Source organism: Suncus etruscus, chromosome 15 (assembly GCF_024139225.1).
Source record: "Suncus etruscus isolate mSunEtr1 chromosome 15, mSunEtr1.pri.cur, whole genome shotgun sequence".
NCBI classification, from domain to species: Eukaryota; Metazoa; Chordata; class Mammalia; order Eulipotyphla; family Soricidae; genus Suncus; species Suncus etruscus.
Window position 1 is genome coordinate 28,228,158 of NC_064862.1, and position 23,067 is coordinate 28,251,224.

At 47.8% G+C, this 23,067-nt stretch overlaps 1 non-coding gene and 1 pseudogene across 1 annotated transcript; one reads left to right on the forward strand and one right to left on the reverse strand.

The window, feature by feature from the left end:
* Positions 1-322: 322 nt before the first annotated feature.
* Positions 323-6,139, forward strand: LOC126030658 (beta-crystallin B2-like; annotated as a pseudogene).
* Positions 6,140-7,289: 1,150 nt separating this feature from the next.
* On the reverse strand, positions 7,290-7,395 carry LOC126031666 (U6 spliceosomal RNA). Its single transcript, XR_007503499.1, has one exon. It is a non-coding gene; the product is annotated as a U6 spliceosomal RNA (small nuclear RNA).
* Between the last annotated feature and the right edge of the window lie 15,672 nt (positions 7,396-23,067).

The following is a 23,067-nucleotide window of genomic DNA, read 5'->3' on the forward strand; positions in this document are numbered from 1 at the left end:
GAGCACTGCTGTCTTTGCTCCAGTTTTCCTCTCACCAGGAGGCTGTGTGTAAAATCTACAAGCCCACATGTCTGGATCTGAGGAGGAGAGATCCCCATGGACCCCTCCCCTTAAGCCGTGTCATGTCCCCACCTTTACATGAGCCTCCTTGCCCCATGGAGCTAAGCTGGATACAAAAAAAGTGAATTTAGGCCCCTCCTTGCTGAGCTCCCAGCTCTAAGACACCCTGAAACTGAGAGATGAAAAACAGTAGACGCTCAAAGAGAAGGCCCAGCACCCCAACCTCCCTGATGCCTTGTGTTTTCTTCCAGAGCCTTCAACCATGGCCTCCAACCACCAGAATCCAACAGGCAAGGGGTACCCTCTTAGCCCCAAGGTGGGTCCAATCCCTGTGCTCCTTGGTTGGTCTCTCCCCTCCTGGGGTGCCCCTGTCAGACCCTAAGCTTCAGTTTCCCCACAGCCCCCTCGCAGGATCCTGCCCACAGCCTGCAGATCTGGAATCTTGGTGACAACTTCCGGTCTTGGAGACTTGAGTTTTCTGCCTACGCCTTCCCCACAAACCCAAGGGCCTTGGTGTGCCCCAAATCTGGTGTGGGCTCATGAGGGCCTTGTGGATGAGAGGTGAAGGTCACTCCCAACTTCTTTCTGGCCACATAACCTGTGCGTGTCCTCTCTGAGCCTCACTTTTTTTCTTTTGGTGTGGGAAAGTCAAAGGAAGGGCCAGCCAGTGAGGGTCAGGGTGAGGATGCCCCAGTTCCCAGTTCCTCACCATGTCATCTCCCTCCAGACTTAACTGCCTGGCAGAAGCACGGGGCACCTGCAACCTGCTGCCAATCTTGACTCGCCACCGCTGCAGGAGGCCCTGGGCTTGGACCCAGCCTGGATGGGCCCTTGGGTTTCCCATGAGGGACTCCCTGGTTGGGATGCTGAAGCTGATGCAGGGGACCCCCGGTCCTGCCTGTAGAGGACTTGTTTGCAAGAAGAGAAACAATTAAACCAAGAAGTAGACCTGTGACTTGGAGAGCTGCAAAGCAGGAACCGTCGGATAAGGGATCAGGAAGTTCAGGGGACATGATTCTGCCAGATTCTGGGCACAGGGTGCTTGCCACAGAGCCTCATTGATCAAGATCCTGGTGCCCGCAGAGATGGCGAAGTTCTGATCTCGGGAGACCCCATGGGCCGGGGTGGGCCGTGAATGCCCATTCCAGCGCCCGCTTCCTACTTCTTTGGGACCTGGCTCTGGCTCTGGCTCGGGACGTGCAGCCAGAGCCTCCTTTGCTGCTGTGACCCCCACACCAGAGCAAACACTGCGAAACTCGCAGCACCCCCTGCTCTCAGGCCTCACATCCCGAGGAGCCGGGTTCTGTCTTTAGTTTCCACTTTACAAAAGGGGAAACAGGCTCGTGGAGGTGAAACACGGGCTCTTGCTGGTTCACCAAGGGCTGGGCTGTGGGTGGGTGAACCCTGCCAGCCTCCCTGAGGCATTCTAAGCACTCTCTGCACTCGCGCCACTATGACGGGGGGAGGGGAGGATTGCAGGGGCGGGGGGGGGGGGGGAAGCCTGCTGCCCTTTGCAGATCATCATCTTTGAACAGGAGAAATTCCAGGGCCGCTCGCAGGAGTTCAGTGGGCCCTGCCCCAGCCTGAAGGAGACAGGCGTGGAGAAGGCGGGATCCATCCTGGTGCAGGCCAGCCCGTGAGTGTGTGTGTGTGTGTGTGTGTCTCTTTCCTGGATGCTGCTGCTGCTGGTGTGTGTGTGTGTGTGTGTGTGTGTGTGTGTGTGTGTGTGTGTGAGAGAGAGAGAGAGAGAGAGAGAGAGAGAGAGAGAGAGAGAGAGTCGAGGGGTTCATATGACTGAGTATGAATCTGTTCAGTTGTGTGCATGTGTGTGTGTGAAGTGTGAGTTTGTGAATGTCTGAGTGAGTGTTTTCTCAGTCTGTGGATGAATGGGGGCAGCTAGTAGCTCAGCCTTCCACCAAGGAGGCTGCACTGAACCTGTCCCCCGCCCTGTCCACATGCCCTCCCTCCCCTTCTCTCTGCTCACCGTGCTCTCCCTCCCTCTCTCCCTACTCCTTCTCTCCCTCTCCACTGCAGCTGGGTAGGCTATGAACAAGCCAACTGCAAGGGGGAGCACTTTGTGCTGGAGAAGGGCTAGTTTCCACGCTGGGATGCCTGGACCAGCAGCCGGAGGACCGACTCCCTCAGCTCTCTGAGGCCTGTCAAAATGGTGAGTCCGTCCCTGCCCCACCAGGTCTAGCCAGGAAACTACCCTGACTCTGTTGTGCCCTTCCGTTGGCAGGCCTTCCTGCCTGTGCAGAGTCGTCTTGCTTCCCTGAGTCTCTGTTTTCCTCTCTGTAAAATGGGGCTATTGCTACCTGGGACATATTCAACTTGAGAGCGACCCACAAAACTGCGAAAGGCTCCAGGCAGGGGGTGCTATGGACTTGGTTATCAGTGTGGATGGGTTTCCTGCCCTGAGGTCAACACAGAGAAATCTCTGAGTGAGCTAGAGACAGTCCCACTTAGTCCCACTTGCTTAACATCTGTGAGGCCCTGGGTTCAAGGCTAGGCATTGGGAGAAGGGAAAAAGGGAGAGAAGGAGGAAGAGATAAATGGGGGAGGGGCGATGAAGGAGGGAGAAAGGGGGAGGAGAAAAGAAGGAGTGAAGGAGGGAGAAAGGAAGGAGAAGACAGTTCTGGCCTCTGAGCCTTGTTCACAGCTTTTCAGTACCTCTCAGATCTTGAGTCTTGAACTTGTGAGCTCTAGAACCAACAATAGGCAGTTAGTTAATCTCTAGTGGATCAGAACCAGCAATACTCAGTACACCCCCCCCCAAATCTTCCAGTTCCAACTAGCTGTCCCCCAAACCCAGTAGATCAGAGAACCCTGAGCTGAGCATTAAGTACACCTGAGTTCCTCTGCTGTCTCTGACATTTATAGCTGTGTGTCCTTGAACAAGTATCTTTGCCTTTCTGTATCTCATTTTCTCTTATGCCAAAATGCTTACAGTATTCAGGGAGATGGGGAGGAGATGACTCGGAAAACTGGCTCAAGAACAGGATGGTAAAAGATGGGAGATGAAAGAAAGTCAAAATCCTGCAAGCACTGATCAGAAGCACTCACATATATGTGTACATGTGTCGATCATGGCACCTACTCACTTTGTAATGATTATTATTTTGATTTTACCACACCCAGTGCTCAGGTCTTACTCCTGGCTCTGTGCTCAGGAACCACTGCTGGTAGTGCTCTGGGGACCATATGGGATGTCAGAGATCAAACTTGTGGCAAACATGTGTAAGGCCACCTGTTATCCTATTTATTTATTTATTTATTTATTTATTTATTTTTTACTATTTTTGCTGTACTATATGTGGACCTCCTGTTGTACTATCCTATCCCCCTACTGCTTATTTTTAAAAAGGGAGAGGGGGGCCAGAGAGCACAGCACTAGGATATTTGCCTTGCACAAGGGTGACCTGGTATGGGCCCTGGTTTGATGGCTGGCATCCCATATGGTCTCCTGTGCCTGCCAGGAGGGATTTCTGAGCGAAGAGCTAGGAGTAACCCCTGAGCACCACAGAGTTTGGCCCCAGAAAGGGGGGGAGGGAAACTTAGGCCATGGAAACCAAGGTGACATCACTGAATCAAATGCACCCCTCAAAGCACTGTTTTTGGTCCTTGGAAATATCTAGCGTGTGTTTGGGTCAGTGTTAGTCCAGAAGGCAGTCTGCTTGCTTGCCTGGCATGAGACCGACCTGGGTTCAACCTCAGCAACACTTGTGGTCCCCTGAGCCACACCAGGAATGATCCCTGAGCACAGCACCAGGAGTGAGCGCTGGGCACCCCTGCGTGCTGTCCCGCCCCCTCCCCAAAGAAAGACTCCAACAGGTGCTAAGCATTAGAGGGAGGATTCGGATGCAGGAGCTAAGGAACCAGCCAACCTTGCCCTTTGCCTTCCGCCCACACCCACCTCTATCTCGTATCAGCAGGATAACCAAGAGCACAAGATCATCCTCTATGAAAACCCCAACTTCACGGGGAAGAAGATGGAGGTGCTGAGCGACGATGTGCCCAGTCTCCACGCCCATGGCTTCCAGGAGAAGGTGTCGTCGGTGTGGGTGCTCGGTGGGACGTGAGTACAGACCGGACCAGCACACTGAGCACTGAGCCCTGAGTTCTGCACCTGTGCCCAGAGGCCTTCCAGATCCTTGCTTCCCTCTGGGCCTGTGTGGGAGTGAGAATCCCCTCCCAGGTGAGGGTTTAGTCCCCTGGAGGGAGTCAAAGTTGTCTGAGGGGCAACAGTCCCAGCTGTTTATTGCTCATTTGTTTTGGGTTTGGTGGCCACACTTGGAGTGCTCAGGAAACATGAGATGTTGGAGATTGAACCTGGGTCTGCCGGGTGCCAGGCAAATGTCTTTCCACTCTCAGACCCATCCCATCCCAGCATTTTGGAGGTGAGAGAACTTGACCTTCAGCTCAGCTGCACAGACCAGGGTTGCCAAGGTGGAGTGGGAATGGGTGCAACCACCCTGACGAGGTGAGGGCAGGGAGGGTCATGCTGGACTTTGACCCAGGCTGACTTGAGCACTTTGCTAACACAGGGAGACCTTGCTTCCCAGAACCAGTTAGCTGCCTTTGGCACATTCCCTCCCTGTGGCCATCCACTCTGGGGAATTTCTTTTTGCAAAATCTGGAGCCTGACAATAGCTATAGTACAGTGGAGAGGGCGCTTGCTTTGCATGTGGCTGACAGTTTAGTTCCCAGCATCCCTTATGGTCCCCAAAAGCCCCACCAGGTGTGATCCCTGAGCACTGAGCCAAGAGGAAGCCCTGAACAAAGCTAGGTGCCACCCCAAAACCAAGAAGAAAAACAGAAAAGTCTGAGGCTGTGTGTGTGTGTGTGTGTGTGTGTGTGTGTGTGTGTGTGTGTGTATGTGTGTGCTTGGGCAGTGTCTCCACAGCAGGGTAGCACTTTACACCATCCTGTGAGGCCAATACAACACTCTAATGTCCCATGCTTGATCCCAGAACCCCTAAGCAATGTGGAGACCCAGGATAGATGCTGGCAACTATCACACCCAGGATTCTGTGTTCCCCAGAGAGCCAGTTTATCAACTGTTATCAGCCAGTTATTCAGGCCCCAGGGAAGGTCATTTCTCAAGCTACAAAGCACATGCAAGGTTGTGCATCCACAGGCTCCTGAGTTTCTTCACGCCCATTCTCCTTCCCTCATGGATTCTGCTAGAGCTGCCCAGGCCAGAATCCTAACTGAGGCTCAGTGTGTGGGAGGGAGGAGCTGGGGTCCCTGGCAGGTAGGCCTTATGTGTGCTAGGAGAAGGGAAGACTGAGGACTCTACAAATCAGATGGGCTGGAGCTCAGAAATGGGGGCAGCACAGAGGTGTCCCCTGGGGCTGGCCAGCCTGGTCCTCGTAGGCCAGAAGTGGGGGCGGTGTTTGGAGCAGAGAAAACAGACTTCATCTTGGGCTTCAAAGACAGAGAGACCCCAATAGCCGCATGCGTCCACCACTATCTGCAGGTGTGGCGAGGTTAGGAAAACAGGGCTGAACCTTGTTTTTAGAATGGACATGTGTGAGACAGGTGTTTTAGACAGGTGTGAGGCTAGGTGTGAGAGCAGGTGTGAAGACAGGTGTATGGACAGGTGCAGGTGTAGAAAGGCGGGAAAACACAGGTGTGGGGGGTGCAGGATTGGCCCAGGGCTCCTGGGCCTCTGAGATGTCTTGCAGCTAGAATGAGGGTTGGAATAGGAGAGGCAAAAGCCAATTTTAGTGCTAATTAGAATGATCAAATGATCCCCCCTCTCGGGCCTAGCCCCCTTTTTTGAGGTCCTGAGCAGAGGTGGAAAGGCGTTAGAGCTCTGGCTCATCATCCTGTAAGCGTGGCATGGCCAGACCCCCCTTTCTCTGCCATTTCTCCTGTGTTTCCTCACCCTCCATCTCTGGTCCTGCAGGTGGGTCCATTACCAGTACCCTGGCTACCACAGGCAGCAGTTCCTGTTGGAGAAGGGGACTACAAGGACAGCACTGACTTTGGGGTCCCTCATCCCCAGGTGCAGTCAGTGCGCCGCATCCGGTACATGCAATGGAACCCATGAGGCACCTTCCACCCCTCCAACTAGTGCCCCCATTTCCCTCTCCCTGGGAGCACTGTTGCCCAGAATACTCCCCCTCTCCCGGAAAATGCCCAGAGAGTGAATAAAGAGAGTGACTTGCAACTTGCCTGCTTTAATTGAGGGGGTAAAGGGGAGAAATGAGTTTTTCACTTTTCTTTTTTCTTCTGTTTGTTGTTATGTTTGTTTTCTGGGCAACACCCAGCTGTGCCCAAGGCTTCCGACTCCTGACTCTGTGCTCAGGGATCACTCCCAGTTGGCTCATGGGACCACATGGGCTGCCATGTCAGCTGCTTGCAAGGCAAGAGCCCTTCCCACTGTACAATGTCTCCAGCCACTCACTGTTACTTCTTCTGGCTTATGACCCCTGTACTGGCTGAATTGATGGCCTCCTGGCTCCCCGTTTATGCATAGGGACTTGGGGGACTAGGGATGGAACCCACAACTTCTATGTGCAAAGCACAAGCTCCAGCCCACTGAGGTATCACTCTGGACTCCCTGACTTACTCCAGGATGTGCAATGCATGTCTCAGCCCTTCCAAACCCTACTCACCACCCCCACATTACTGTGCTCCCACTTTGAGTCTGGAGGGGCTTGGAGGATCCACTGGAGGAGGCTTTAGCCCCGTGCTCCCCACCCGAGAGAGGGGCTTTATGAACTAAGTCCTTGCTAGTGTGCTCCCTGGTCCCTGCACTCATCCACCCAGTCCCATTGCTTACTACTGTAGTAACTGAGGGGTCCTCATCCTACAGGCCTGGGGTTATGCCACTCTGTAGCCTGGGTCTGGAACAGGAGTACTGGCAAGTGGTTGAAGCTGAGTCTCAGAGGATCGATGTTTCAGCATGGAATGTGGGAAAAACAGGTCCATCCTGTCATGTCAGTGGGGATGAAATGAGGTCCCCCAGCACCTTCCATACAATTGTCCACCATTTGCTTCTTGTCTGCAGAGCAAACTAGGCTCCCTAATTTGCAGCTGCTCCTTGTTTTGTCATTTTGGTGGGGCAAGTGCTCAGGGCTTCCTCCTGGCTCTGCACTCAGGAATCACTCCTGGTGGTGCTCAGGGTGGATCACATGTGGGGCTAGGATTGAGCTGGAGTCACCACATACAGGCAAGAACCTTACTCCTGTACTATCTCTCACTCCAAATTGCATTTTTTTTCAAATATGGAACGCTTCACGAATTTGCGTGTCATCCTTGCGCAGGGGCCTGCTAATCTTCTCTGTATCATTCCAATTTTAGTATATGTGCTGTCGAAGCGAACACCCACATTACAATTTTCTTTTTTTTTTTTTTTTTTTTTTTTTTTTGGTTTTTTGGGCCACACCCGGTAACGCTCAGGGGTTACTCCTGGCTATGCGCTCAGAAGTCGCTCCTGGCTTGGGGGACCATATGGGACACCGGGGGATCGAACCGCGGTCCGTCCAAGGTTAGCGCAGGCAAGGCAGGCACCTTACCTCTTGCGCCACCGCCCGGCCCCCACATTACAATTTTCAATTTGTTCTTGGTGTGTTCTGCTGGAACAATTAAATTTTTTTTCAAAAACCACACCTGGCTGTGTTCATGGCTTATTCTTGGCTCTGGGCTCTGACTGGTGATGATGCTTAAGGAATCACACAAGATGCTGCGGATCAAACCCAGATGGACTGCATGCAAGGCAGTGACTTCCTGCTGGTGCCCTATGCATTGTTACCCCCACCTTTCATTTTCTTTTTACTCTATTATTTACTTATTTCCTTTAGGAAGTACATGCTCAACTAAGTGGAAGTTAGTTCCACTTTCTCTGGTGTGGAAGGAAGCAGGGACAGAGACAAGTCAGAGACATGTCCGAGGAAGAACACGGGCTGTCTACCGTTTTCCACACTAAGTAAGTTTTTGTGCTTTCACAAAATTAAGTATTCCAAGGTAAGCACCAGCTAGAAATTGGCACTTCATTATTTATTTTTGGAAAGTGGACTTATATGTGGGGGTGCAGGGATAGAACACCCACCTGCATGCCCACCACAGTCTCATCCTGCTGAGCTGTTTATTTTTACTAGAGACTCCTGAAACAATGCTCTCAGGCATTGCTCCCACTCATCCTGATTGTGTGGAACTTATAACTCTAAGTGACAATATGGTAGTGGAGGTCAGTAGGGCCACAGCCAACAAAGCTCAGAGGGCCACACATTGCCAAAGGCCTTAACATGGAAAGCATGAACCCATTCCTTTCTGCTGGTCCTAGAATATCCCTGGACCTGAAATTTTGTTGTAATCGGGTGGGGGAATGCTGTGTTGGGAGTTACTCATGCTTAGGACTCAGGGATCACTCCCAGTGGTGCTTTGGGGGGGCCATGCAATGCGTGGGATCAAACCTAGAGATTCAGGGCCAGAGCGAGAGTAAAGCGGGTCGGGCACTCACTTTGCAAATAGCTGACCACCATTATCCCATAAGGTCCCCTAAGCCCAACAGGAGTGATCCCAGGGCCAGCGGTAAGGCATGAGCACACACAGATGGGTGTGACATAAAAACCAGCCAAACAATTCCCCCTCAAGCGATTGAGCCCTATAAATTGTTTCCCCAGCCACTAGAATTTTGCCCAACTTTAGTGGAGGGCTCATGGCTTACTTCTAGCACTCTTTGCTGAAAGATTACTCCTGAAAGTCTCAAAAGATTATATGGGTTTCTGGGGATTGAACCCAGTATGCCACTAAAAAGATCAGTAAACTCCTTGCCCTCTTCATCTTTAAATATCCCTGCCCCTGTCTCATCTCCCTGCGAACTCTACTGCAGAGAAACCCTAAAAACATAAACCTTTTTGAAAAATAAACAAAGGGGCTGGAGTGATAGAGTAGTAGGTAAGGTGCTTGCCTTTAGGTGACCACCCAAGTTCCACCCCCAGCACCTCTTATGACCTCAAGAGCCCTAGCAGGTATGATCCCCAAGATTATAAGGGATCTGAGAATAAGCCCTCCGCATCCTGAAATGTGGCTCGTAAACCAAATTTAAAAAAGGAATTTTCTTTGTGAGACATTACGACCTAAGAAAATGTAGCACCGAATTACCTGCTTCAGTCAATTTCCATCTATCAAAATGCCTCCTAGCAAAATGCCTGTGTGGGGCAGAGAGGTGCAGTACTTCCTTGGATGTGTGAGGGCTCAGTGTAAATCCTCAGCACAACAACACAGCATCAAAAACCACTGCCCACTGAACTAAACTTGCAACTCACACATTTGAAATACCAAGAACAAGTCTCACCTTGGTTTATTCAGACTCATTCTGGAAGATACCTATATGTCGTCTTAATTTAAATGAATGAGTCCTAGAGTTGGAGTGGGGAGATGGTGAGGCTTTTCTGGGCTGGACCCAGCTCCTGCAGCCCCATGGTCTGGCAGGTCTGAATGTTGCAGGGTGAGGCCAAAGAGATTCAGAAAGCAGTCAGATGAAGTTCCAGGAGTCAGCCAGTTTTATTTCACAGTCCCTACTGCCATGCACATCTCCTCTTATAGTAAGCCTTTTTCTAGCAGCTACTTCTCTCCTCTCTCTGGCTCTCTCGGCCTCTGTCTCCCTTTCAGCTGCCTTTTCCAGGCTTCCCAACTAGCTTCCAGGCTGACTTACTCCCTTTGGTGATGGTACTGCTGCTACTTCTTTGATGACACTCAAGTGATAATGCTGAATCTGATGCTGAATCTCTGATGATGACGCCTCTCCTCCACTTCTGTCTCCAACTCTCCTTCTTTTCCTCTTGTCTCTCCCCCATGCAGACTCCTCTACCCACTCATTCCAGGTGTGGGCAGTTCTGATCATTCAGGTGGGAGAAATAAGAAGTTGGGGGAGAGGATACCCACATTCTCCACCTTTTTTGTATTATGACAGAAGCACTATTGATAAGTCTATAACAGGGATACAACAGATATCTATATCTATATCTATATCTATATAATAAGATATAGCAATTGGGAAACATTCACCAGGATAGCTGAGAACTTTCAAAACTCTAAAATACATTTCACTAGAATTGTGCAAACAAATATTAAAATTAGATACAAAATTTTCTGTTTGCAGTAAGTCCTAAAGTAGGATACAGAGAGATAAAACACAATTTAAGTAGTAAGACAATGACCGATGCAAATAGTCAAAAGATTAGCCTAAAAAATAGTTGATTTTTTTTGGAGGTAACCCAGGTTCAGGAAGTTCTAAAAGCAGCTTCTTCTTGGTTGGTACTCAGCTGGTCTTGGGGCCTCCATCTTCTCCATCATCACCTTCTGTGTTAGGCTGCTGGGGTCTCTTCGATAATCTGCTGCAGGTGAGGGGTTTGAGGTCCTCGCAAAAGGCGCCTCTTGTAGAGGAAAAATGGTAGATGGTGGTGTTCGAGACACTGCCCAGAGCCTTCAATTCTTTCCCCTTCACTATCTGCTTTTGTCTCACCCAAGAGGGCCTCTGCCACCATTGGTGGTGGGCCAGCTGAGTGAGGCTGGGGTTGAATTGAAGAAACCTATGTCGATTGGGAGCATATCTGCTCCCTTTCACTAACATTCCACCAGGTTCAGATACATTAGCAGCTTTTGGTTCCCTCTCTCCTTTGACAAATCAACCTTCACAGTTTCCCCTTCTCCAACACTACACAGGAACTTCCTGGGATTGTTTCTCCTAATAGCTATCCAGTGAACAAAGACATCTTTTTTGGTGTCATTTCTTTTTTGATGTTTTTCTTTGGTGTCATTTCTATTGATAAATTCATAACCATTCCAGACATTGAACCATCTAACAGTGCCCAGGACTTGGATGGCCAGCACCGGCTTCTCTACCTGACTCAGAACTCACTCCTGACAACATTGAGGATCATATGGGATGTTGGAGATCTAACCAAGTCAGCGATATGCAAGGCAAACTCCCAGCCCTCTGTGTTATAGCCTCTGATCCCTACAAGGTTATCTTGAATAGTTTTCTTTCTTTATTTTATTTATTTTTTTTTTTGGGCCACACCTGTTTGATGCTCAGGGGTTACTCCTGGCTAAGCACTCAGAAATTGTCCCTGGCTTGGGGGGACCATATGGGATGCCAGGGAGAAGGCCTTCCACATGGGGTCTCCCCCAACCCCATGCCGGCTAGAGCTAGCCTCCAGCTCATGAGAGGTCTGACAAATTTTAAAGGCCCTGCAGCTGCAGAAGTTTGCAGGGATAGTGACCAAGTGACTGGGCTAGAGACTGGTTGTCATCCTCAGGAGATGGCGAGTACTTGTACACCTGCTTCACAAGCCAAATGTGAATTCTCATTCTCACCTTGATAAAGATACTGGATAAGTTGCAAGATCAAAATTTTCCTGAAGGGAAATTGGGACATCAACTATATTAGCTTGAACACCAAGTAGAGTCCTATAACCAAACATATGAATATTTCTTTTTTTTGGGGGGGGGAGGGAGTTTGGTTTTGGTTTCTGGGTCACAACCAGCTGTGCTCAGGGGTTACTCTTGGCTCTGCACTAAGAAATCACTCCTGGCAGGCATGGGGGACCATATGGCATGCTGAGATTCGAAGCACCATTTGTCCTGGATCAGCTGCGTGCAAGAGAAAAGCCCTGTTGCTGTGCTATCTCTTCGGTCCCACATGTGAATATTTCTGAAGCAAATATTATAATACAGGTAATCAAGAAAAGTTCTTTCATCATGTCAGCATCTTCTGCCAAATTAATTGTGGGTGACTCAGTCTTTAGGGCTGTTTGGATCTGGGAAATGTGGATAAGACACAGACATGCCATCTTGACCCAGAAGGACCCGGAGAACCATGTGAAGCCCAGTCTCCAGGCCGTGCAGTGCAGCTCAGGATTTCTAACATTCCTTTGTGATAGGTGAGGAACCCACGCGTGGAGGAATAAGGTGACTGAATTTCAAGAGGCAGAGTTAAGAACTGGATGCTGAAAGGGGATAAAGTCATAGGAATGATACACTCCTTCAGTAGTAATATTGCAAACTACACTGTCTAAAAGGGGGTGGGAGGAAGAGAAAGGATGGAGCCGGAGAGATAGCATGGAGGTAAGGTGTTTGCCTTTCATGTAGAAGGACAGTGGTTCGAATCCTGGCATCCCTGGCATCCCATATGGTCCCCCATGCCTGCTAGGGGCAATTTCTGAGCATAGAGCCAGGAGTAACTCCTGAGCGCTGCTGGGTGTGACCCAAAAACAAAAAACAAAAAAAAAAAAAAAAAAAGAAAAGAGAAAGGAGGGAAAATGAAACCTGTTTCAGAAGAGAGAGGTTGGAGCGAAAATGGGTGACATTGGTGGTGGGAAATGTGCACTAGTGAAAGGAGTTACACATTGTATGACTGAAACTCAATCATGTTCAACTATGTATTTGTAAGAAAACTATTGGGGCCAGAGAGGTAGCATTGAGGTAGGGTATTTGCCTTGCATGCGGAAGGACAGTGGTTCAAATCCCGGCATCCCGTATGGTCCCCATAGCCTGCCAGAAGCAATTTCTGAGCATAGAGCCAGGAGTAACCCCTGAGGACTGCCAGGTGTGAACCAACCCCCCCCCCCACAAAAAGACTATGAAGATGAAAAAAAGAAAGAAAAGAAAGAAAAGAAAGAAAGAAGAAAGAAAGAAAGAAAGAAAGAAAGAAAGAAAGAAAGAAAGAGAAAGAAAGAAAGGAAGGAAGAAAGAAAGGAAGAAAGAAAGGAAGAAAGAAAGAAAGGAAGGAAGGAAGAAAAGAAAGAAAGAAAAGAAAGAAGAAAGAAAGAAAGAAAGAAAGAAAGAAAGAAAGAAAGAAAGAAAGAAAGAAAGAGAAAGAAAGAAAGAAAGAAAGAAAGAAAGAAAAAGAAAGGAAGAAAGGAAGAAAGAAAGAAAGGAAGGAAGAAAGGAAGAAAGAAAGAAAGAGGAAGGAAGGAAGGAAGGAAGGAAGGAAGAAAGAAAGAAAGAAAGAAAGAAAGAAAGAAAGAAAGAAAGAAAGAAAGAAAGAAAGAAAGAAAGAAAGAAAGAAAGAAAAAGAAAGGAAGAAAGAAAGAAAGGAAGAAAGGAAGAAAGAAAGAAAGAAGAAGGAAGGAAGAAGGAAGGAAGGAAGGAAGAAAGGAAGGAAGGAAGGAAGGAAGGACGGAAGGAAGGAAGGAAGGAAGGAAGGAAGGAAGGAAGAAAGAAAGAAAGAATTGGGGCCTTCCCCTCTTCTGCCCCCGGCAGGCCTTCTGGGGTGGCCCCAATATACACCAATAACGCCATGTGGCATTGATCCTTTTTTTGCATAGGCACATTAAAATGAGAAAATACTATACATACAAATAAAATCCTACCTAATAGAGATTGGAATACACAAATCTTGTAGTGCAAAGGGACCTTACACCCTGAACATTGACATAATGACCTGGCACAGGCCTCAGAAGAAAGGGCATTTTCCATTCACCCCTGAATCAGGGAAGCCATACATGAAACATCCAGGCTTGTCTATAACATCACCTAGAAGCAATCCTCTACCACAGAAGACCCTACCACTGCTCAGACATCGACCTGCTCAAAAGAGACTTCCCTTAACACTGAGAAGACTTAACAACAACGACCTGCTTACAGGACAGGGCTTCCTGCATTGCCCTTTAATGGTGAGGTGAAACAAGAGGACACTCCACATCCTGACTTCAATGTAGGATTCGCAGATTCCAGGATCTTTAAAACAGAAACATGATACCAACAACAGAGACTGTGTGAAAAATAAAAGTGTATTGGCACTACAGACAATGTCTTGGATTGGACGATCTAGCTTGCCTGAAGCCTAGATTTGGTCTTATGCCAGGAAAATTCAGGGGTCGGGTCTCTTTGTATTTAGGCCAAGGTTATTCCTTTCCATGCCCCTCATATTTTGGTGGGCCTATGCAAACAACAATTGCCACTCTAACACCGTTTTTATTGTGCTCCTTTGACTCTAATCCTTAAAAAAAACCCACTTAAAATTTGAGGTTAACTTAAGCTAATATGCATGTACATGGAAATGTAAAAAATACTATGCCTCTAATGTTTAAGGAGTTATGTAAGTTTTATGGCTTTAGATTGCCTTGTGTGCTGTTAAGAAATATTATAATGTGTTACAATCTGGGGACTTGAGGGACAAAGTAATTGTACATGGATTCTGTTTTATTTATCTTAACTTTCTTTGGCTGAAAGTTCAAAGTTAAGATATCAGCAAGGGGACTTCTTCTGAGAATTATGTTATGGATGATTGTCCTTCCACTGTAACCTTACCTTGTCCTCTTTCTTTGCATCTCTGTTCTCATAATTAAAAATAAAAAAATTAAAAAAAAATAAAACAAAGTCAATTAAAAAAATTTTGTCAGTATAAAGTCCGGAGCAGTGGCACAGCAGTAGGGCGTTTGCCTTGCACGCAGCTGACCTAGGACGAACCGTGGTTCTATCCCCCAGTGTCCCATATGGTCCCCCAAGCCATGAGCGATTTCTCTCTCTCTCTCTCTCTCTTTGGTTTTTGGGTCACACCAGCAGCACTCAGAGATTACTCCTGGCTCTACGCTCAGAAATCGTTCCTGGCAGGCTCGGGGGACCACATGGGATGCCAGAATTTGAACTACTGTACTTCTGCATGGAAGGTAAATGGCCTACCTCCATGCCATCTCTCCTGCCCTAGCCACTAGCGATTTCTGAGCATAGAGCCATGAGTAACCCCTGAGCGTCACCAGGTGTGGTCCTCCCCCCAAAAAAAACCCACAAACAAACTTGTCAGTATGGGGGCCAGAGCAGTAGTACCGAATAGAGTACTTGCCTTGCACATAGTTAACCTGGGCTAGATCCCCCGGCAACCACTTATAATCACCCGGGTCCTATTAGGTATATCCCTGAGCATAGAGTCAGGACTAAGCTCTAAGCATGATTAATGTGGCCACAATAAATAAATAAAACAAAAATAATAATTAAAAAAATAAGAGACAAACAGGAAGCAATGGAGAGGTGTTAGGGATCAAGGGCCTTGGGGGCACTGGTGATGTAGTGGACTGGTATAGCTATATATATATGCAAACCACAGAGACAACTGAAAACAAGAGATCTAAACTGTAACTTCCATGCTTTCAAATGTACCTATCAAATTGACAGGCTGAGAGGTAGGAGAAAACCTGGGGATCCTGGTGAAGGGAAATTGACACTGGTGGTAGAATTGGCACCAATACTGTACAGGAGGGCCAGTATGGCAGTATAGCAGGTAGGGCACTTGCCTTACACAAAGCAGACCCAGGTTTGATCTACAACATCCCATATGGTGTCAACACTGCCAGGAGTGGTTCCTAGTGTAGACCCAAGAGTAACCCCTGAGCAACGCTAGATGTGGGTCCAAAACAAAACAAAATTGTATGTATAAAGCACAACTATTGATCACTTTTTGAATCAAAATTGTTTAATTTAAAAAAATGTAAGACGGGTAGAGCGATTACAAAACAATAGGCAGATCCAGGTTTGATCCCCTCATATGGTTCCCCAAATGCTGCCAGGAGTGATCCCTGAGCACAGAGCCAGGAGTAAGCCCTGAGCACTGCCACATGTGGCCCACATACCAGAAAATCATTTAGTAAATTTATCAGCTTGTCCAGGGTGACATCCCAAGACACTTGGCCAAGAAAGAGCCACGGCTGAGCTCCAAACAACTTCAAATAAACCGCAAGTGTATGCGGCTCACAACTAGGGAGCTGAGCATCAAGCAGCAGTACAAATCGTAAACAACTTTCTAACCAAATTTTAATAGTGTATTTTTTGATGGTAGAAAAGCAACATTCCTGCATCAAACAAAGAGATGGAAAAAAAAAACAACGGAGGCAGGTTTCAGGAATTTCTTGACTCTCGCCTGAGCTCACGAGACAGCAGCACACACGGCCCGGCGCTTCCTGGCACCAGCAACCTCCACGTCCCCTTCCAGGTGCCGCTTCTGACTTGTGGAAGGCTGGAAATATGAAAAGGGTAGGGATGGTCAAAGAGAAACATTTGCTTTCTTGTGATTAGCAAATTTGGGGCTCGAGCAACAGTACACTAGGTAAAGCACTTGTTTTGTAAGTGGGCAACCTAGGTTCAATCCCAGTCAACCTATATAATCCCTCGAATCCTGCTAGAGTGATTCCTGAGCACAGCACCAGAAGTCCTGAGCACCACTAGGTGCGTTTCCCCATCAAAAAAGATCAGCAAAATCAGATCCAAGTGATACTGGATAGGGTTCTTGCCTTGTGCTTGCCTTGCATGCGGTTGACTCAGGATCCATCTTGGTATCATATATGGTCCCTTGAGCACCGCCAGGAGTAATCCCTCAATACAGAGCCCAGAGAAAGTTCTGATCTTTCACTGGGTGAGCCTCTACACACATATCATAACATGTTTAGCAAATTCTCCCAATATGCTATCAATAATGTTGAAGGATTTCACAGAAGACTTCCTGGTTGTCCTCACTGACCTCATCACACCCAATTCTTTCCTTTTTACCTCTCATCCACCCAGGCTATCTTTAGAAGGTCAACAGCATAAACAGCCTATGCTTGGAAAGAAAATTTTACATGAGAAAATTATCATCTTTTTGCCTTTGTTTTCCCATTATAAAACTGATGGAGACGGGGCCAGAGAGATAACACAGCAGTAGGGCATTTGCCTTACAAGCAGCCAACAGGACTGACGATGGTTTGATTCCTGGCATCCCATATGGTCTCTGTGCCTGCCAGGAGTGATTTCTAAGCATAGAGCCAGGAGTAACCCCTGATGTTACTGTTTTGGGGTGTGACCCCTTAACAAAAACAAACAAACAAAAAATAAAACTGATAGAGGGGCTGGAGTGGTAGCACAGTGGTAAGGCATTTGTCTTGCAAGTGGCTGACCCAGGACAGACAAGGGTTCAATCTCTGGCATCCCATATGGTTCCCCAAGTCAGGAATAATTTCTGAGAGCAGAGCCAGGAGTAACCTCTGAGTGCTGCCGGGTATGACCCAAAAACAAAATAAGCAAAAAACTGATGGGGGGTTCTTTTATCAGACAATGTAACTCACTAAAATAAGGCATAAAAAAATAAGTGTGGGACAGGGGAACAGTGGTCTAGTATAGCAGGGAGGTGCTTGCCAGGCTTGCAGTTTGATCCCTGTCACTGCATATGGTACCCTGAGCACCGCTAGGGTCTTCTTTGCACAGAGCCAGGAATAGCCAGAAATAGGCCCTTAGCACTACTGGTGAGTGTCCAAACACCCACCCACCCCCAAGAGAGAAAGAATAGATACTCATTTACATTTACAAAGGACTTAAAGGAATACAATTATTATCAATGAATCATCAATCACTTTCCAAACTTTCCCATCCCCTTTCTTGGGTGACAGGCAAAATCCCAAGTGGCTTTTAGGAGGCCTGAAGGGGTCTCACTTGCAATTGTTGGCCAACTGGGGCAGCTGTTTAATGTGAGGACCCAACAAGAGCAGGGGTCACTCCAGCTTACTGGCCAGTGTTCAGGCCTCCAGGGCTGAGGAAAGAAGGAAGAGAAGGTGAGAGGGAGGGAAGAAGGAAAGAAAGGAGAAAGACAGGGAGAGAGGGAGGCAAAGTAGGAGGGAAGGAGAAAAGAAGGAAGAAAAAAAGAGAAGGAAAGGGAGAGGAAGGCAGAGAAAAAGAGAAAGAAAGAAAGAAATAAAGAAAGAAAGAAAGAAAGAAAGAAAGAAAGAAAGAAAGAAAGAAAGAAAGAAGAGAAAGAAAGAAGGGAGGGGGGAGGGAGGGAAGGAAGGAAGGAAGGAAGGGAGGGAGGAGTGAGGGAGGAAGGAAGGAAGGAAGGAAGGAAGAGAGAGAGAGAAAGAAAGAAAGAAAGAAAGAAGAAAGAAAGAAAGAAAAAGAAAGAAAGAAAGAAAGAAAGAAAGAAAGAAAGAAAGAAAAAGAAAGAAAGAAAGAAGAAAGCAAGCAAGCAAGCAAGCAAGCAGTCCCAGCAATTGCTTCTAATGTATCCAACTTACTCTTAGCTCTAAACTTAAATACCTGGGCCGATAAGTGAGTTGGACCCATAGATCTGTTTTCTTCACAAAGCAAATTCTGAAACTTTCTCTTCATGTCCTCATCCTGTGAAGAGAGGAAAAGCAGATACTTCTGGCTATATCTGAAGGGAAAGAACAGTCCTATCAATGCAGGGTTGGGCACCAGAGAAGCAGGCAGAGGCGTCTAACTGCCCAGAGACCAAGCCGTTGCTGAAATTCTCGGGGAGAAGACCACACTTTCCTGCCTCTGCCTCTGCCTGCCCCAGCAGTCTCCTTAGAATTCGGTGCTCAAACATTCTCTGAATCAAACCCACCCACCTGATTCTCTCCAAGAGTCGGACAGAGACTCACAAGGCATAGCAAGTAAAAGTTCTCAGACCTTGCATCCCAGATGCTGAGATGGCACTCAGGGGCTTAGTGGTGCTCAGGGGCTAAAACTAGCTCTGTGCTCAGGAACAGCCTCTGGTGGTGCTCAGAGGACCATTTGTGGTGTCAGGGATTAAACTGGGGTCAGCTGCATACAAGTCTATTATCCCAGCCCAGAGTTGATCCATTATTATAGAAGAAAGTCCCAGTTGTATGGTAACCAGGTGAACAAAAGCATGATGGTGGCGGGGAAGGAGACAGGGAGGGGCAGCATCTTTAAGGGATCCATGAATCAGACTACATCTTGCCTGAGGCACAGACATTCTCAGGAATGTCTGTGAGCATCTCAGAGCCTAACACCAGTTCCCGCACACTCCACTATCCAGGCAAGGAAATGCATGGGCGACTAGGCTGGGCGCTGGACCCGACTCACTCAGCCTTCCATGCGCTGAGCTTCCTCCCAATTCAAAGCTCCAATTGGCCTGTGGCTTAGGTCTGAAAGCCCCGGGGTAGGTAGGTCTGTTGTTGTTCAAGGCACGACTCAGCATCACTCTGCTTCTAAGCTTTCCTAAACAGTGAGCTCTCCGCACAACACACAATCTATTCCCAGCTTTCCCCCAAAAGTCAGACAAACCAATGGGTTGCTTAGATGCAGCAGTTTAGTACCCACAAAGAGCCAAGTAAAAAAGCTGGGAGAAGAAGAATAAGGCTGGGATGTGGCAACTCAGGGCATTGCTAGTCAAGATCCACCAGATCCTTAAGCTTCAGGTTCCACTGATCATTCAGTGTTCCTTGGTGCCAGCTGGCAGAGTGCTGAGGTTCCCGTGATGAGCCGTGGGCAGAGATGCTGGGCAGCTAGTGAGACACAGAACTGAGAGTGGCTGCACTGAGTGACGAGGGTGCAAGACATGCTAATCTCATCTCAGAGCTTGTGACCTTGCCAAGATTTGTCATAAGTATTCATAAAAGGAAAGGGCAGGGGGATGACTACTAAAGGTTTAACCCATGGGAGCCCAAGGACCCACTCCCCAGCATGGAACTCTGAGCACTGAGTTGGGAGTATCCTGAGCTTCACTGAGTGTGACCCTAAAGTAAAAAACAAGTCTCACCATTGGTGATGGGTTCAGCCCAGCAGGACCTGAACTATACTGACACAAGCGAACCTGTCCAGCTGAACCAAGAATCATGGGAGGTGAGAATTCAGTGTTAAGCATCACCTGTTTTGCAAACATGAGGACCCAAGGTCCATCCCCAGAACTATCCTGCACTTGCTGGGTGCATTCCAGGCAGCATTGCCATAGGGGATCTGGTACCACAGCCAACTGAATAATCCCTGGCACATGGCAACCAAAGGTTATCATCACAACCAATGCCTGGCACTCAGCAAACACTGCCAACCACAGAAAACAAAAAAGAAGGGGACATAGGAGCTGGAGAGAAAGCCTGCTAGTAAAAAGCTTATCTGCAAGCAGTCAGCCTCAGTTGGATCTCTAGCACCACTTATTCTCCCCTGAACCCTGCCAGGAGTGATCTCTGAGCACAGAGATAGGAGTAAGCTCTGAACAAAGAATAGCTGACTTCCAAACAAAGACAACGCAACATTAAAACATAATTTTAAATAAAGAACTAAAATTAGGGGCTGGAGAGAAAGCATGGAGGTAAGGCATTTGCCTTGCCTGCAGAAGGTGATGGTTAGAATCCCGGCATCCCGTATGGTCCCCTGACCCTGCCAGGAGCTATTTCTGAGCACAGAGCCAGGAGTAACCCCTGAGCGCTGCTGGGTGTGATCCAAAAACAAAAAACAAACAAACAAACAAAAAAAACCCGGAAAAAACCCAAAACAACTAAAATCTAAAAATATCATATGACCCAGTGATATCATTTCCAGGAATTGATTCAAGGGATATGAAAACAGTAATTCAAGAAGATATGTGCACCTGAGTCGGCATAACAGTATTATTATTCAAAATAGGTAAGATATGAACCACATGAAAGCCCCGGAAAGGAGAACTGGATCGAGAAATTGGTCTCTGTACTCGGTCAACTACAGCTCAGTCTTTGTATAAGAGCAAACTATAATTTCGGAAGAAAAATGTTTGTAGTTTAAGGTGGTTGACTAAGTGCCCTCAAATGTGTGTGTGTGTGGTGTGTGTGTGTGTGCATGTGTGTGCGTATGTGTGTGTGTGTATGTGAGATAGAGAGAGAGAAAAAGAGGAGACAGGCAATGCCAAGGACCAAGGATTAAACCCATGACATCACATATAACAAAACTAGTCTTCTCTCTGATAGGCTCCACTCACCTCCAGCTGGATTACACTAAGTGAAATAAATTAGAAAAAAGAAAGAAAACATTAAAGGCTGGACTAGATGGCATTTCCCATCAGCAATATGGAGATTTTACAAAAAACTGGGAAATTGAGGCTCTGATAAATGATCCAGCTATACCACTCTAAGGAGTATACCCTAGGAAACAACAGGAAGAAATACAATTCAAAGAATTCCCTTCCTTACACCTATATTTCATTGGCAGTGCTATTTAGACAACAGCCAGGACGTCTGGAAAGCAACCAAGATGCCCTTCAACAGAAGAATGGCTAAAGAAACTGTGGTACTCATAACACAGTGAAATATTATGGCAGCTGTCAGGAGAGATGAAGTCATGAAATTTTCCTATACATGATGTACATGGAATCTATTATGCTGAGTGAAATAAGTCAGAGGGAGAGAGATAGACGTAGAATAGTCTCACTCATCTATGGGCTTTAAAAAAAATTAATGGCATTATTGTAATAAGCCAGAGACAGTAGAGTTTAGGGGGCAGAAAAGACTGGCTTACAATATGAAGCTCACCACAAAGAGTAGTTAGGGAAATAACTACACTAACAACTAGCATGACAATGTTAGTGAGTGAGAAGTAGAATGCCTGTCTCGAATACAGGCAGGGGAGGGGGCGTGGTGGGGCACTGGTGTAGAAAGGTTGCAATGGTGAAGGGGTGTTCATATTATGGACCGAAACATAACTACAAATCATGCTTATAATTATGGTGCTTAAATAAAGATTTTATATAATTAAAAAAAAAGAAAAAACATAATGACCTACAGTTTTTGCTCGTAATGATGTGGGATTTATTATGATCTCGACAAAAAACAAAGGAACTGGTAAAATCAAACAAAACTAACTCCTACACTTGTTGCAAGCCATGATGGCTGGCTACAGGAATGAAGGGACATCAGTGAAGGGGGGGTGCTAGAGCTCTGGTGGACGAAGGGTGCAGTGCATTCTGTAATATTGGAAACTAAAGAAACGCATTTAAAGAAAGGCAGGCCAGGGCTGGGATGTAACTCAAAGTGCATGTACGCTCTGCCTGCAGGAGGTGTAGGTTCTAGAACATTCCTGGCATCATCTGGGTCACTTATGCCAGGAAGTAGCTGCCGGCGACATGGCTTAGTGTGGCCCCCAAATTAAAATTAAGGAGGGAAGGATGGAGATGGAGCGTCAATGGTAGAGCACTTGCCTAGCAAGTGTGAACTCGCAGAGATCAATCCCCAGCACTGGGGCAGAAGGGGGAGTGGGGAAGGAAAAGTATTATAGGGCCTGATGGTCCCCTCACCCATTCTCTCCTAGCTGGACCGCAACTGAGAGCTGTGCCTGCAAGGCCAGTGCCTTAACTGCTGTGTTTACATTCTCCTTTAATCTCTATTTCCTGACTCAACTCAGTGTGGCTCCCCACACTGCCCATCTGGCCAGGAAGAGCCAACTTGCATTGGGGTGACACTAGGATGATGCTTCTTTGTAGTGCCACTGAGCCAGCCCATCTTTCCCTCCTATGCCTGCTTTCCACCTCCAACCAGGAATACCTTGCTTGGCTCCTCGCGTGACCTGCCCACTTCAACCCCACCTCTCCTTTTAGTCAGTCAACAAATAGTTCCTCAAGAGCTCTAGCCTGGCAATGGGGAGACTCAATTAAAATAATGCTCAACCAAGGGCCAAAGTGATAGCACAGTGATAAGACATTTGCCTTGCACGCAGCCAACGTGGGAAAGACCCCGTTTGATCCTGGCATCCCATATAGTCCCCCAAGTCTGCCAGCGCTCAGTGATTACTCCTGGCTCTGTGCTCAGAAATTGCTCCTGGCAGGCTCAGGGGACCATATAGGATGCCAGGATTCAAACTATCGTTGGTCCTAGGTTGGCTGCTTGCAAGGCAAACACCCGAACGCTGTGCCATCTCTCCGGCCCCAGGAGCAACTTCTTTTTTTTTGTTTGTTTGTTTTGTTTTTGGGCCACACCCGGCGTTGCTCAGGGGTTACTCCTGGCTGTCTGCTCAGAAATAGCTCCTGGCAGGCACGGGGGACCCTGTGGGACACCGGGATTCGAACCAACCACCTTTGGTCCTGGATTGGCTGCTTGCAAGGCAAACGCTGCTGTGCTATCTCTCCAGGCCCCCAGGAGCAACTTCTGAGTGCAGAACTAAGAGTAACCACCCTTGGGGGCCGTGCGTGGCGCTGGAGGTTAAGGTGCCCTGCCTTTGCCTGCGCTAAACGCTAGGACGGACCAGCAGGTTCAAATCCCCCGGCGTCCCCATATGGTCCCCCAAGGAATCCAGGAGCAACTTCTGAGCCGAGCATAGCCA